Source organism: Phoenix dactylifera, unplaced genomic scaffold (genome assembly GCF_009389715.1).
Source record: "Phoenix dactylifera cultivar Barhee BC4 unplaced genomic scaffold, palm_55x_up_171113_PBpolish2nd_filt_p 000783F, whole genome shotgun sequence".
NCBI classification, from domain to species: domain Eukaryota; kingdom Viridiplantae; phylum Streptophyta; class Magnoliopsida; order Arecales; family Arecaceae; genus Phoenix; species Phoenix dactylifera.
Genome location: NW_024068153.1, coordinates 112265 through 127638, shown reverse-complemented (window position 1 = coordinate 127638; position 15374 = coordinate 112265). Strand labels below are relative to the sequence as shown.

General features: G+C 38.9%; 3 non-coding genes across 3 annotated transcripts; all 3 read right to left on the bottom strand.

Annotated features, from left to right (window-relative positions):
* Positions 1-2572: 2572 nt before the first annotated feature.
* Positions 2573-2678, bottom strand: LOC120107174. The gene has a single exon (XR_005509094.1). It is a non-coding gene; the product is annotated as a small nucleolar RNA R71 (small nucleolar RNA).
* Positions 2679-5449: 2771 nt separating this feature from the next.
* LOC120107173 lies at positions 5450-5555 on the bottom strand. Its single transcript, XR_005509093.1, has one exon. It is a non-coding gene; the product is annotated as a small nucleolar RNA R71 (small nucleolar RNA).
* Positions 5556-11199: 5644 nt separating this feature from the next.
* LOC120107172 lies at positions 11200-11305 on the bottom strand. Its single transcript, XR_005509092.1, has one exon. It is a non-coding gene; the product is annotated as a small nucleolar RNA R71 (small nucleolar RNA).
* Between the last annotated feature and the right edge of the window lie 4069 nt (positions 11306-15374).

The window sequence follows — 15374 nt, the reverse complement described above, 5'->3', positions numbered from 1 at the left end:
ACAATTTGTGAAATAAGTCATTCTATGGACCTGTCTAGCAAGGTAGATGCATTGTCCCATAAGATTGACCAACTGATGATAGGTGGGCATTACATGAACTCTTCCCAAGCACAAGTGTGTACTATTTGTTCTAGCCCATCCCACCCTATTCATGAGTGCCCCTCAGCACCCCAATATCCCGAACTCGTGCAAGAACACATCAATGCTGCTCAAACACAGCCCAGACCGGGTAATGACCCATTTTCCAATACATATAACCCGGGATGGCGAAATCATCCAAACTTTTCTTGGAAGCAGCAAGCTTCGAACACAGCCCAACCCTATTCCCAAAATTTTCAAAATTCTCAGAATTTTCAAACCCAACAAAATATTCATCCCTACCATCCCTCAACTCAATTTCAACACATTCTTCCTCCACCCCAAAGAAACACAGCCTTTGTGGAGAAAGTGTTGAACGCCCTTCAAGGTTTGGAAACCATTACACAATTAGTGCACTCTCATACGCAATCAATCGCCAAACTAGAATCCCAAATGGGTCAACTAGCTAATGCACTAAACAAGCGAGAGGAAGGAAAGCTTCCAAGCCAACCACTAAGTAATCCTAGGGGACAATACATGGCTCAAGAAAATCAACTAAATGCAATTCATCATGAACAAGCCAATGCTTTGACTACCCTAAGGAGTGGACGTGTAGTAGACAATAAGATTGGGGAGGACAACAATAAGGAAGATGAAGAAGAGGATAGAAATGTGTCAAATGAAAAACCTTCTTCTTCTTCACCTAGTCCACCTTCTGCCAAAACTCATATCCCAAAGGCCCCATATCCTGAAGCTCTTAATTCACCCTCTCCCTTTGGCAAAAAAAGAACTTCACTAGAGGAAATAATGGAGGTTTTCAAACAAGTGAAAATCAACCTTCCGCTTCTTGATGCTATTAGACAAATTCCCTCCTATGCCAAATTCCTCAAAGACCTTTGTACAGAAAAACGAAAATCTAGGACACATGTGCCTAAAAAGGTCTTTCTAACTGATCAAGTGAGTTCTATTCTCCAACACAACACCCCTCTAAAATTCAAAGATCCTGGTGCTCCCACGATCTCCTGTGTCTTAGGAAATAATTTCATTGATCGAGCACTCTTAGATCTAGGGGCAAGTGTCAACCTTTTACCTTATTCAGTTTATGAGAAACTTGGTTTAGGTGAGTTAAAACTAACCTCGGTATCCCTTCAATTGGCTGATCGATCTGTAAAAATACCACGTGGGATAATTGAAGATGTTCTTGTCAAGGTAGACAAATTCTATTTTCCAGTAGATTTCATTGTCCTTGATATGGAACATGAACCTAATCCTAAGAAACAAATCCCCCTTATCCTTGGGCGGCCCTTTTTAGCAACAGCCGATCATCATGATTTTCATCAAAAAAAAAAGTTAAAAAAAATAATAAAAAAAATCATCATCTTTTAAAAAATAAAAAAATTAAATTGCTGGGAAAATTTCCTTTGGTAACCTCTAAACCTTTCTTATTTAAATTAAGTATTAGCTTGAAATTTTGTGGTGATTGTTTGATTTTAATTTCAGCAAAAGTGTGAATGCATGTTTGATACACATACACAAATTAATCCGCACATAGTAAGGGCAATCACCCCAACAAGATAAGAGCCGGATTTCATCACCGGACTCTTGCCCAATTTAGGTGAACTCAATCTCACATAGTGTCACTTTAATTAAAATCAATTAGACATTGGCTCCTAGGGACATTCGAGCTCAATAGGACGTAGATCACCGAAAGTTGCACCAATTTCGCTCTGTGGCTTAGTTGATGTCTAGGCAAGCTTTGTCCCTATAAGGGAGACAGTTCATCTGTTCGAGGCAAGTGAGTTTTAAGTGGGACCTTTGCGAACGCATCGTGACCCCTCCACTTACCTGGGAGCTTACCTGGTCAACTCGGTTCATTAGACCGGATTGGAGGCTTAGGTGCCCTCTTCAAACCAGTTAGGAGCTGTCTAGTGATTTTAGGACAAAGACTAGGATTGATATGCTTTTCTCTTTTTGCATGCTTGATTGATCGAGTACTAGTGTATGCACGGTAGTCATTCTAGAGTACAAAACCTATTACCTTTTGACCCTGAAATAGAACGAACCCTTAGGAACATTCGAGCTAAGATCAAAACATTAGGATCATCCCCACCTCTTAAGATGGCTGAAGAACAACCCAAACTCCTGAGGGAATACTTTACTCCCACTATTTACACTTCTCCTTCTTGCATTTGATTACCTGAGGTAGCAGCTGTACAATATGAAATAAAGTCTAGTGTGATCCAAATGCTTCCATCTTTTTATGGGCTCACCAATGAAGATCCATATAAATACCTAGATGAATTCCTCGAAATTTGCACCACTGTCAAGATTCAGAATTTCACTGATGATGCTCTGAAACTTAGATTATTCCCCTTCTCTCTTAAAGATAGAGCCAAACAATGGCTGAATTCTTTAGAAGCTAACTCAATTCGTTCTTGGGATCAAATGCAACAAGAATTCCTTAAAAAATACTTTCCCATAGGAAGAACGAACCAGTTTAGACGTGCCATTACAATCTTCTCCCAAACTGAGGGAGAAGAATTTCATGAAACTTGGGAGAGATTTAGGGACCTAATCCGTAAATGCCCTCATCATCAAATACCTAAGTGGCAACTAGTGCAATGTTTTTATGACGGATTGACAGAACGAAACCGTCAGATGATCGATGCTGCATGCGGGGGCACTTTTATGCTTCAAAATGAGCATGAAGCATGGAAATTATTTGAAAATCTTAATGAAAACTTCCTCCACCATGCTTCATGTTCTCGTCAAGCACCCCCGAGTTCTCAAAGAAAAGGGACAATTTGTGAAATAAGTCATTCTATGGACCTGTCTAGCAAGGTAGATGCATTGTCCCATAAGATTGACCAACTGATGATAGGTGGGCATTACATGAACTCTTCCCAAGCACAAGTGTGTACTATTTGTTCTAGCCCATCCCACCCTATTCATGAGTGCCCCTCAGCACCCCAATATCCCGAACTCGTGCAAGAACACATCAATGCTGCTCAAACACAGCCCAGACCGGGTAATGACCCATTTTCCAATACATATAACCCGGGATGGCGAAATCATCCAAACTTTTCATGGAAGCAGCAAGCTCGAACACAGCCCAACCCTATTCCCAAAATTTTCAAAATTCTCAGAATTTTCAAACCCAACAAAATATTCATCCCTACCGTCCCTCAACTCAATTTCAACACATTCTTCCTCCACCCCAAAGAAACACAGCCTTTGAGGAGAAAGTGTTGAACGCCCTTCAAGGTTTGGAAACCATTACACAATTAGTGCACTCTCATACGCAATCAATCGCCAAACTAGAATCCCAAATGGGTCAACTAGCTAATGCACTAAACAAGCGAGAGGAAGGAAAGCTTCCAAGCCAACCACTAAGTAATCCTAGGGGACAATACATGGCTCAAGAAAATCAACTAAATGCAATTCATCATGAACAAGCCAATGCTTTGACTACCCTAAGGAGTGGACATGTAGTAGACAATAAGATTGGGGAGGACAACAATAAGGAAGATGAAGAAGAGGATAGAAATGTGTCAAATGAAAAACCTTCTTCTTCTTCACCTAGTCCACCTTCTGCCAAAACTCATATCCCAAAGGCCCCATATCCTGAAGCTCTTAATTCACCCTCTCCCTTTGGCAAAAAAAGAACTTCACTAGAGGAAATAATGGAGGTTTTCAAACAAGTGAAAATCAACCTTCCGCTTCTTGATGCTATTAGACAAATTCCCTCCTATGCCAAATTCCTCAAAGACCTTTGTACACAAAAACGAAAATCTAGGACACATATGCCTAAAAAGGTCTTTCTAACTGATCAAGTGAGTTCTATTCTCCAACACAACACCCCTCTAAAATTCAAAGATCCTGGTGCTCCCACGATCTCCTGTGTCTTAGGAAATAATTTCATTGATCGAGCACTCTTAGATCTAGGGGCAAGTGTCAACCTTTTACCTTATTCAGTTTATGAGAAACTTGGTTTAGGTGAGTTAAAACCAACCTCGGTATCCCTTCAATTGGCTGATCGATCTGTAAAAATACCACGTGGGATAATTGAAGATGTTCTTGTCAAGGTAGACAAATTCTATTTTCCAGTAGATTTCATTGTCCTTGATATGGAACATGAACCTAATCCTAAGAAACAAATCTCCGTTATCCTTGGGCGGCCCTTTTTAGCAACAGCTGATCATCTTGATTTTCATCAAAAAAAAAAGTTAAAAAAAAATAATAAAAAAATCATCATCTTTTAAAAAATAAAAAAATTAAATTGCTGGGAAAATTTTTCTTTGGTAACCTCTATACCTTTCTTATTTAAATTAAGTATTAGCTTGAAATTTTGTGGTGATTGTTTGATTTTAATTTCAGCAAAAGTGTGAATGCATGTTTGATACACATACACAAATTAATCCGCACATAGTAAGGGCAATCACCCCAACAAGATAAGAGCCGGATTTCATCACCGGACTCTTGCCCAATTTAGGTGAACTCAATCTCACATAGTGTCACTTTAATTAAAATCAATTAGACATTGGCTCCTAGGGACATTCGAGCTCAATAGGACGAAGATCACCGAAAGTTGCACCAATTTCGCTCTGTGGCTTAGTTGATGTCTAGGCAAGCTTTGTCCCTATAAGGGAGACAGTTCATCTGTTCGAGGCAAGTGAGTTTTAAGTGGGACCTTTGCGAACGCATCGTGACCCCTCCACTTACCTGGGAGCTTACCTGGTCAACTCGGTTCATTAGACCGGATTGGAGGCTTAGGTGCCCTCTTCAAACCAGTTAGGAGCTGTCTAGTGATTTTAGGACAAAGACTAGGATTGATATGCTTTTCTCTTTTTGCATGCTTGATTGATCGAGTACTAGTGTATGCACGGTAGTCGTTCTAGAGTACAAAACCTATTACCTTTTGACCCTGAAATAGAACGAACCCTTAGGAACATTCGAGCTAAGATCAAAACATTAGGATCATCCCCACCTCTTAAGATGGCTGAAGAACAACCCAAACTCCTGAGGGAATACTTTACTCCCACTATTTACACTTCCCCTTCTTGCATTCGATTACCTGAGGTAGCAGCTGTACAATATGAAATAAAGTCTAGTGTGATCCAAATGCTTCCATCTTTTTATGGGCTCACCAATGAAGATCCATATAAACACCTAGATGAATTCCTTGAAATTTGCACCACTGTCAAGATTCAGAATTTCACTGATGATGCTCTGAAACTTAGATTATTCCCCTTCTCCCTTAAAGATAGAGCCAAACAATGGCTGAATTCTTTAGAAGCTAACTCAATTCGTTCTTGGGATCAAATGCAACAAGAATTCCTTAAAAAATACTTTCCCATAGGAAGAACGAACCAGTTTAGACGTGCCATTACAATCTTCTCCCAAACTGAGGGAGAAGAATTTCATGAAACTTGGGAGAGATTTAGGGACCTAATCCGTAAATGCCCTCATCATCAAATACCTAAGTGGCAACTAGTGCAATGTTTTTATGACGGATTGACAGAACGAAACCGTCAGATGATCGATGCTGCATGCGGGGGCACTTTTATGCTTCAAAATGAGCATGAAGCATGGAAATTATTTGAAAATCTTAATGAAAACTCCCTCCACCATGCTTCATGTTCTCGTCAAGCACCCCCGAGTTCTCAAAGAAAAGGGACAATTTGTGAAATAAGTCATTCTATGGACCTGTCTAGCAAGGTAGATGCATTGTCCCATAAGATTGACCAACTGATGATAGGTGGGCATTACATGAACTCTTCCCAAGCACAAGTGTGTACTATTTGTTCTAGCCCATCCCACCCTATTCATGAGTGCCCCTCAGCACCCCAATATCCCGAACTCGTGCAAGAACACATCAATGCTGCTCAAACACAGCCCAGACCGGGTAATGACCCATTTTCCAATACATATAACCCGGGATGGCGAAATCATCCAAACTTTTCTTGGAAGCAGCAAGCTTCGAACACAGCCCAACCCTATTCCCAAAATTTTCAAAATTCTCAGAATTTTCAAACCCAACAAAATATTCATCCCTACCGTCCCTCAACTCAATTTCAACACATTCTTCCTCCACCCCAAAAAAACACAGCCTTTGAGGAGAAAGTGTGGAACGCCCTTCAAGGTTTGGAAACCATTACACAATTAGTGCACTCTCATACGCAATCAATCGCCAAACTAGAATCCCAAATGGGTCAACTAGCTAATGCACTAAACAAGCGAGAGGAAGGAAAGCTTCCAAGCCAACCACTAAGTAATCCTAGGGGACAATACATGGCTCAAGAAAATCAACTAAATGTAATTCATCATGAACAAGCCAATGCTTTGACTACCCTAAGGAGTGGACGTGTAGTAGACAATAAGATTGGGGAGGACAACAATAAGGAAGATGAAGAAGAGGATAGAAATGTGTCAAATGAAAAACCTTCTTCTTCTTCACCTAGTCCACCTTCTGCCAAAACTCATATCCCAAAGGCCCCATATCCTGAAGCTCTTAATTCACCCTCTCCCTTTGGCAAAAAAAGAACTTCACTAGAGGAAATAATGGAGGTTTTCAAACAAGTGAAAATCAACCTTCCGCTTCTTGATGCTATTAGACAAATTCCCTCCTATGCCAAATTCCTCAAAGACCTTTGTACACAAAAACGAAAATCTAGGACACATGTGCCTAAAAAGGTCTTTCTAACTGATCAAGTGAGTTCTATTCTCCAACACAACACCCCTCTAAAATTCAAAGATCCTGGTGCTCCCACGATCTCCTGTGTCTTAGGAAATAATTTCATTGATCGAGCACTCTTAGATCTAGGGGCAAGTGTCAACCTTTTACCTTATTTAGTTTATGAGAAACTTGGTTTAGGTGAGTTAAAACCAACCTCGGTATCCCTTCAATTGGCTGATCGATCTGTAAAAATACCACGTGGGATAATTGAAGATGTTCTTGTCAAGGTAGACAAATTCTATTTTCCAGTAGATTTCATTGTCCTTGATATGGAACATGAACCTAATCCTAAGAAACAAATCCCCCTTATCCTTGGGCGGCCCTTTTTAGCAACAGCCGATCATCTTGATTTTCATCAAAAAAAAAAAGTTAAAAAAAATAATAAAAAAATCATCATCTTTTAAAAAATAAAAAAATTAAATTGCTGGGAAAATTTCCTTTGGTAACCTCTAAACCTTTCTTATTTAAATTAAGTATTAGCTTGAAATTTTGTGGTGATTGTTTGATTTTAATTTCAGCAAAAGTGTGAATGTATGTTTGATACACATACACAAATTAGTCCGCACATAGTAAGGGCAATCACCCCAACAAGATAAGAGCCGGATTTCATCACCGGACTCTTGCCCAATTTAGGTGAACTCAATCTCACATAGTGTCACTTTAATTAAAATCAATTAGACATTGGCTCCTAGGGACATTCAAGCTCAATAGGACGAAGATCACCGAAAGTTGCACCAATTTCGCTCTGTGGCTTAGTTGATGTCTAGGCAAGCTTTGTCCCTATAAGGGAGACAGTTCATCTGTTCGAGGCAAGTGAGTTTTAAGTGGGACCTTTGCGAACGCATCGTGACCCCTTCACTTACCTGGGAGCTTACCTGGTCAACTCGGTTCATTAGACTGGATTGGAGGCTTAGGTGCCCTCTTCAAACCAGTTAGGAGCTGTCTAGTGATTTTAGGACAAAGACTAGGATTGATATGCTTTTCTCTTTTTGCATGCTTGATTGATCGAGTACTAGTGTATGCACGGTAGTCGTTCTAGAGTACAAAACCTATTACCTTTTGACCCTGAAATAGAACGAACCCTTAGGAGCATTCGAGCTAAGATCAAAACATTAGGATCATCCCCACCTCTTAAGATGGCTGAAGAACAACCCAAACTCCTGAGGGAATACTTTACTCCCACTATTTACACTTCCCCTTCTTGCATTCGATTACCTGAGGTAGCAGCTGTACAATATGAAATAAAGTCTAGTGTGATCCAAATGCTTCCATCTTTTTATGGGCTCACCAATGAAGATCCATATAAACACCTAGATGAATTCCTTGAAATTTGCACCACTGTCAAGATTCAGAATTTCACTGATGATGCTCTGAAACTTAGATTATTCCCCTTCTCCCTTAAAGATAGAGCCAAACAATGGCTGAATTCTTTAGAAGCTAACTCAATTCGTTCTTGGGATCAAATGCAACAAGAATTCCTTAAAAAATACTTTCCCATAGGAAGAACGAACCAGTTTAGACGTGCCATATAATCTTCTCCCAAACTGAGGGAGAAGAATTTCATGAAACTTGGGAGAGATTTAGGGACCTAATCCGTAAATGCCCTCATCATCAAATACCTAAGTGGCAACTAGTGCAATGTTTTTATGACGGATTGACAGAACGAAACCGTCAGATGATCGATGCTGCATGCGGGGGCACTTTTATGCTTCAAAATGAGCATGAAGCATGGAAATTATTTGAAAATCTTAATGAAAACTCCCTCCACCATGCTTCATGTTCTCGTCAAGCACCCCCGAGTTCTCAAAGAAAAGGGACAATTTGTGAAATAAGTCATTCTATGGACCTGTCTAGCAAGGTAGATGCATTGTCCCATAAGATTGACCAACTGATGATAGGTGGGCATTACATGAACTCTTCCCAAGCACAAGTGTGTACTATTTGTTCTAGCCCATCCCACCCTATTCATGAGTGCCCCTCAGCACCCCAATATTCCGAACTCGTGCAAGAACACATCAATGCTGCTCAAACACAGCCCAGACCGGGTAATGACCCATTTTCCAATACATATAACCCGGGATGGCGAAATCATCCAAACTTTTCTTGGAAGCAGCAAGCTTCGAACACAGCCCAACCCTATTCCCAAAATTTTCAAAATTCTCAGAATTTTCAAACCCAACAAAATTTTCATCCCTACCGTCCCTCAACTCAATTTCAACACATTCTTCCTCCACCCCAAAGAAACACAGCCTTTGAGGAGAAAGTGTTGAACGCCCTTCAAGGTTTGGAAACCATTACACAATTAGTGCACTCTCATACGCAATCAATCGCCAAACTAGAATCCCAAATGGGTCAACTAGCTAATGCACTAAACAAGCGAGAGGAAGGAAAGCTTCCAAGCCAACCACTAAGTAATCCTAGGGGACAATACATGGCTCAAGAAAATCAACTAAATGCAATTCATCATGAACAAGCCAATGCTTTGACTACCCTAAGGAGTGGACGTGTAGTAGACAATAAGATTGGAGAGGACAACAATAAGGAAGATGAAGAAGAGGATAGAAATGTGTCAAATGAAAAACCTTCTTCTTCTTCACCTAGTCCACCTTCTGCCAAAACTCATATCCCAAAGGCCCCATATCCTGAAGCTCTTAATTCACCCTCTCCCTTTGGCAAAAAAAGAACTTCACTAGAGGAAATAATGGAGGCTTTCAAACAAGTGAAAATCAACCATCCGCTTCTTGATGCTATTAGACAAATTCCCTCCTATGCCAAATTTCTCAAAGACCTTTGTACACAAAAACGAAAATCTAGGACACATGTGCCTAAAAAGGTCTTTCTAACTGATCAAGTGAGTTCTATTCTCCAACACAACACCCCTCTAAAATTCAAAGATCCTGGTGCTCCCACGATCTCCGTGTCTTAGGAAATAATTTCATTGATCGAGCACTCTTAGATCTAGGGGCAAGTGTCAACCTTTTACCTTATTTAGTTTATGAGAAACTTGGTTTAGGTGAGTTAAAACCAACCTCGGTATCCCTTCAATTGGCTGATCGATCTGTAAAAATACCACGTGGGATAATTGAAGATGTTCTTGTCAAGGTAGACAAATTCTATTTTCCAGTAGATTTCATTGTCCTTGATATGGAACATGAACCTAATCCTAAGAAACAAATCCCCCTTATCCTTGGGCGGCCCTTTTTAGCAACAGCCGATCATCTTGATTTTCATCAAAAAAAAAGTTAAAAAAAAATAATAAAAAAAATCATCATCTTTTAAAAAATAAAAAAATTAAATTGCTGGGAAAATTTTCTTTGGTAACCTCTAAACTTTTCTTATTTAAATTAAGTATTAGCTTGAAATTTTGTGGTGATTGTTTGATTTTAATTTCAGCAAAAGTGTGAATGCATGTTTGATACACGTACACAAATTAGTCCGCACATAGTAAGGGCAATCACCCCAACAAGATAAGAGCCGGATTTCATCACCGGACTCTTGCCCAATTTAGGTGAACTCAATCTCACATAGTGTCACTTTAATTAAAATCAATTAGACATTGGCTCCTAGGGACATTCGAGCTCAATAGGACGAAGATCACCAAAAGTTGCACCAATTCGCTCTGTGGCTTAGTTGATGTCTAGGCAAGCTTTGTCCCTATAAGGGAGACAGTTCATCTGTTCGAGGCAAGTGAGTTTTAAGTGGGACCTTTGCGAACGCATCGTGACCCCTCCACTTACCTGGGAGCTTACCTGGTCAACTCGGTTCATTAGACCGGATTGGAGGCTTAGGTGCCCTCTTCAAACCAGTTAGGAGCTGTCTAGTGATTTTAGGACAAAGACTAGGATTGATATGCTTTCTCTTTTTGCATGCTTGATTGATCGAGTACTAGTGTATGCACGGTAGTCGTTCTAGAGTACAAAACCTATTACCTTTTGACCCTGAAATAGAACGAACCCTTAGGAACATTCGAGCTAAGATCAAAACATTAGGATCATCCCCACCTCTTAAGATGGCTGAAGAACAACCCAAACTCCTGAGGGAATACTTTACTCCCACTATTTACACTTCCCCTTCTTGCATTCGATTACCTGAGGTAGGAGCTGTACAATATGAAATAAAGTCTAGTGTGATCCAAATGCTTCCATCTTTTTATGGGCTCACCAATGAAGATCCATATAAACACCTAGATGAATTCCTTGAAATTTGCACCACTGTCAAGATTCAGAATTTCACTGATGATGCTCTGAAACTTAGATTATTCCCCTTCTCCCTTAAAGATAGAGCCAAACAATGGCTGAATTCTTTAGAAGCTAACTCAATTCGTTCTTGGGATCAAATGCAACAAGAATTCCTTAAAAAATACTTTCCCATAGGAAGAACGAACCAGTTTAGACGTGCCATTACAATCTTCTCCCAAACTGAGGGAGAAGAATTTCATGAAACTTGGGAGAGATTTAGGGACCTAATCCGTAAATGCCCTCATCATCAAATACCTAAGTGGCAACTAGTGCAATGTTTTTATGACGGATTGACCGAACGAAACCGTCAGATGATCGATGCTGCATGCGGGGGCACTTTTATGCTTCAAAATGAGCATGAAGCATGGAAATTATTTGAAAATCTTAATGAAAACTCCCTCCACCATGCTTCATGTTCTCGTCAAGCACCCCCGAGTTCTCAAAGAAAAGGGACAGTTTGTGAAATAAGTCATTCTATGGACCTGTCTAGCAAGGTAGATGCATTGTCCCATAAGATTGACCAACTGATGATAGGTGGGCATTACATGAACTCTTCCCAAGCACAAGTGTGTACTATTTGTTCTAGCCCATCCCACCCTATTCATGAGTGCCCCTCAGCACCCCAATATCCCGAACTCGTGCAAGAACACATCAATGCTGCTCAAACACAGCCCAGACCGGGTAATGACCCATTTTCCAATACATATAACCCGGGATGGCGAAATCATCCAAACTTTTCTTGGAAGCAGCAAGCTTCGAACACAGCCCAACCCTATTCCTAAAATTTTCAAAATTCTCAGAATTTTCAAACCCAACAAAATATTCATCCCTACCGTCCCTCAACTCAATTTCAACACATTCTTCCTCCACCCCAAAGAAACACAGCCTTTGAGGAGAAAGTGTTGAACGCCCTTCAAGGTTTGGAAACCATTACACAATTAGTGCACTCTCATACGCAATCAATCGCCAAACTAGAATCCCAAATGGGTCAACTAGCTAATGCACTAAACAAGCGAGAGGAAGGAAAGCTTCCAAGCCAACCACTAAGTAATCCTAGGGGACAATACATGGCTCAAGAAAATCAACTAAATGCAATTCATCATGAACAAGCCAATGCTTTGACTACCCTAAGGAGTGGACGTGTAGTAGACAATAAGATTGGGGAGGACAACAATAAGGAAGATGAAGAAGAGGATAGAAATGTGTCAAATGAAAAACCTTCTTCTTCTTCACCTAGTCCACCTTCTGCCAAAACTCATATCCCAAAGGCCCCATATCCTGAAGCTCTTAATTCACCCTCTCCCTTTGGCAAAAAAGGAACTTCACTAGCGGAAATAATGGAGGTTTTCAAACAAGTGAAAATCAACCTTCCGCTTCTTGATGCTATTAGACAAATTCCCTCCTATGCCAAATTCCTCAAAGACCTTTGTACACAAAAACGAAAATCTAGGACACATGTGCCTAAAAAGGTCTTCCTAACTGATCAAGTGAGTTCTATTCTCCAACACAACACCCCTCTAAAATTCAAAGATCCTGGTGCTCCCACGATCTCCTGTGTCTTAGGAAATAATTTCATTGATCGAGCACTCTTAGATCTAGGGGCAAGTGTCAACCTTTTACCTTATTCAGTTTATGAGAAACTTGGTTTAGGTGAGTTAAAACCAACCTCGGTATCCCTTCAATTGGCTGATCGATCTGTAAAAACACCACGTGGGATAATTGAAGATGTTCTTGTCAAGGTAGACAAATTCTATTTTCCAGTAGATTTCATTGTCCTTGATATGGAACATGAACCTAATCCTAAGAAACAAATCCCCGTTATCCTTGGGCGGCCCTTTTTAGCAACAGCCAATGCGTGCATCAATTGTAGAACAGGGGTAATGAACATATCATTTGGGAATATGAAGGTAAAATTAAATGTGTTCAATGCGGCCGACCAACCCGCAAGGGAAATTGAGTGTTTTATGATAGACAAAATAGATGACCTCATAGAAGGAGATGCAAAAACTATCTCACTATGTCTGGCTGAAGACAATAAACTTAGCGCTTGTTGGGAGGCAACCCAATTCTCTTAGATTATTTCTTAACATTGAGGACAATGTTAGGTTTAGGTTTGGGGGTATTCATCTTGATTTTCATCAAAAAAAATTTAAAAAAAAAATAAAAAAAATCATCATCTTTTAAAAAATAAAAAAATTAAAAATATTTTTTTAAAAAAAAATGTGTTTATTTTCATAAAATAATAATAAAAAAAAGTTATTAAAAAAAAAGTTTTTGTTAAAAAAAAAACCCTAATTTATATACATTTATGCGAGAATGATAAACACACAAGGTATATAAAATCTAAAAAGCCCAATGACTAGTGGGAAGTAATACAAATTTAAGTTCTTTTTATTAAGGCTCTCTTAGGGAGTTGTAAGCTAATTAATACTTTGGAATTTCACTACACACTGGCCGACTCTTCTAAGGTCTAGGCTCAACATTATGTTGAGAGTATTGTAGCAACCTTGGACCCTGATGAATCATACTTATCTAATCCAAAAAAAAAAAAAAAACATCAATAAAAATGGATTTAGTCAGGAACATCGAAAAGGGTTACCTATTGTCAAAGATCAAGTGGGCTTGTGATGAGGACTCCGAGCATAAGTCCGTAGGAGAGTCTTGATGCCCGACACCTTATGCCAACTGGTGTGAGAGTTGTCGACTGATTGCTCGTTACACGGAGAAATCACCACAAGAGTAAAAGTGCACAATTTATATATCTTTCTTTAAAAAAAAAAGAAAAAAAAATGTTGTATTGACCGAAAAGACAATAGTGTGAAAGCCGTCGTTGTAAAAATTCGAGTAAACTGGAATATTACAGATAAAGCCCGTGAGGTACTAAAGTAAACATCCACAACTCTCAAAATCCTGCAGATAAGATGATTTTGAATCAGTGAGTAGGTCTTTTCGACCAATCCTTGGAAACTACTAGTATTAACAATATTTTGGAGATCCGAACTCTTAGCTTGTGTACGGTCCAGATTTCACCGAGCACTCCAGTATAAATAAGTCTTACAACTTCCTAAACGGAAACTTAATGACTTTAACTTAGATTGCATACTAATCTAGAATTTGGGCTGACTTAGTAAATAAAACCGTGTGTGTTTTGAAATTCTTATCATTTATGTATCTTAAATTAGATTTTAATTTAAAAAAAAGATTTTTTTTTTCTAGTTAGTATGCACTTGGAATTTGAAGTTTCATCAATCGAATTAAAAAAAAAAAAAAAACAACAACAACAACAACAAATTAATCATAACAATAAATGATATTGAAGTTTGTGGGTATCTTCATTGGAAACCCTCACGAGACTATAACTCGTCCACTAGGGTAACCTAGGGGTTTAAAGCCTTGTTGCATATGGTAAATGCAATCGCGATGCCTGCGAAAATGAGTTAGAGCTTTTTTTTAATTTCATTTTACTCGAGGACTAGCAAAACATAGGTTTGGGGGTGTGATAAGTGCTGAATAATTTATAATTTAGTTATCTTTTCATAGCACTTATCAATGTTCTTAAACTGATAAATACATATTTTACCATGAAATTGAATAAACAATGAAATAAATTTAAATTATGGTAAGAAGTAAATAATTCTTTTCTTAAAACCGACTCTGAACTTGTCTCTCTTCCGGTTGCGATCTTTCATGAAAACTACAAGAAAACATATAAGGAGGAGATTGTGTTGACCTGAATTATTAACCTGATGGAGTTGCAATCAAGCTAAGGGTATAATTCAATGGGCTTTGGTCCTGGTTAGATTGAAAGTTATAATTGTATGGAAAAATATTTGATTAACCCTTTTATTAAGTCACGGTCTGATCTGGTTGAGTTCAATCTGAAGCGGTTTAGTAAGAATAAAATGACATTGGGCTCAAGAATAAGTTCAAGCAAATCAACGATCATGACCCACCTCAAACCTAAAGTCAATTCCCAACCAATGCCTTGCGTGCCTTCATATAAAATTTATAATTTAAACTATATATATATAATAAAATAAAATAATAAAATAAATAAAAATAATTTCGGGAAGAATTACTGGATTCACTGTTCATATGAACAGTGTCCCGTGAAAACACTGTTCATATGAACAGTGTTTTAAAAATATATATATATAAATCAATAAAAAATAAATAAATAAATAAATAAATAAATAATAAAAAAAAACCCACTGTTTATCTTCTTCCTCCCGCTATCCCGCTGTTTATTCCTCCCGCTATCTATCCTTCCCAGCTTCCCAACCACGTGATCACCATGCGTGCGGCCAATTCCTCCCGTCGAT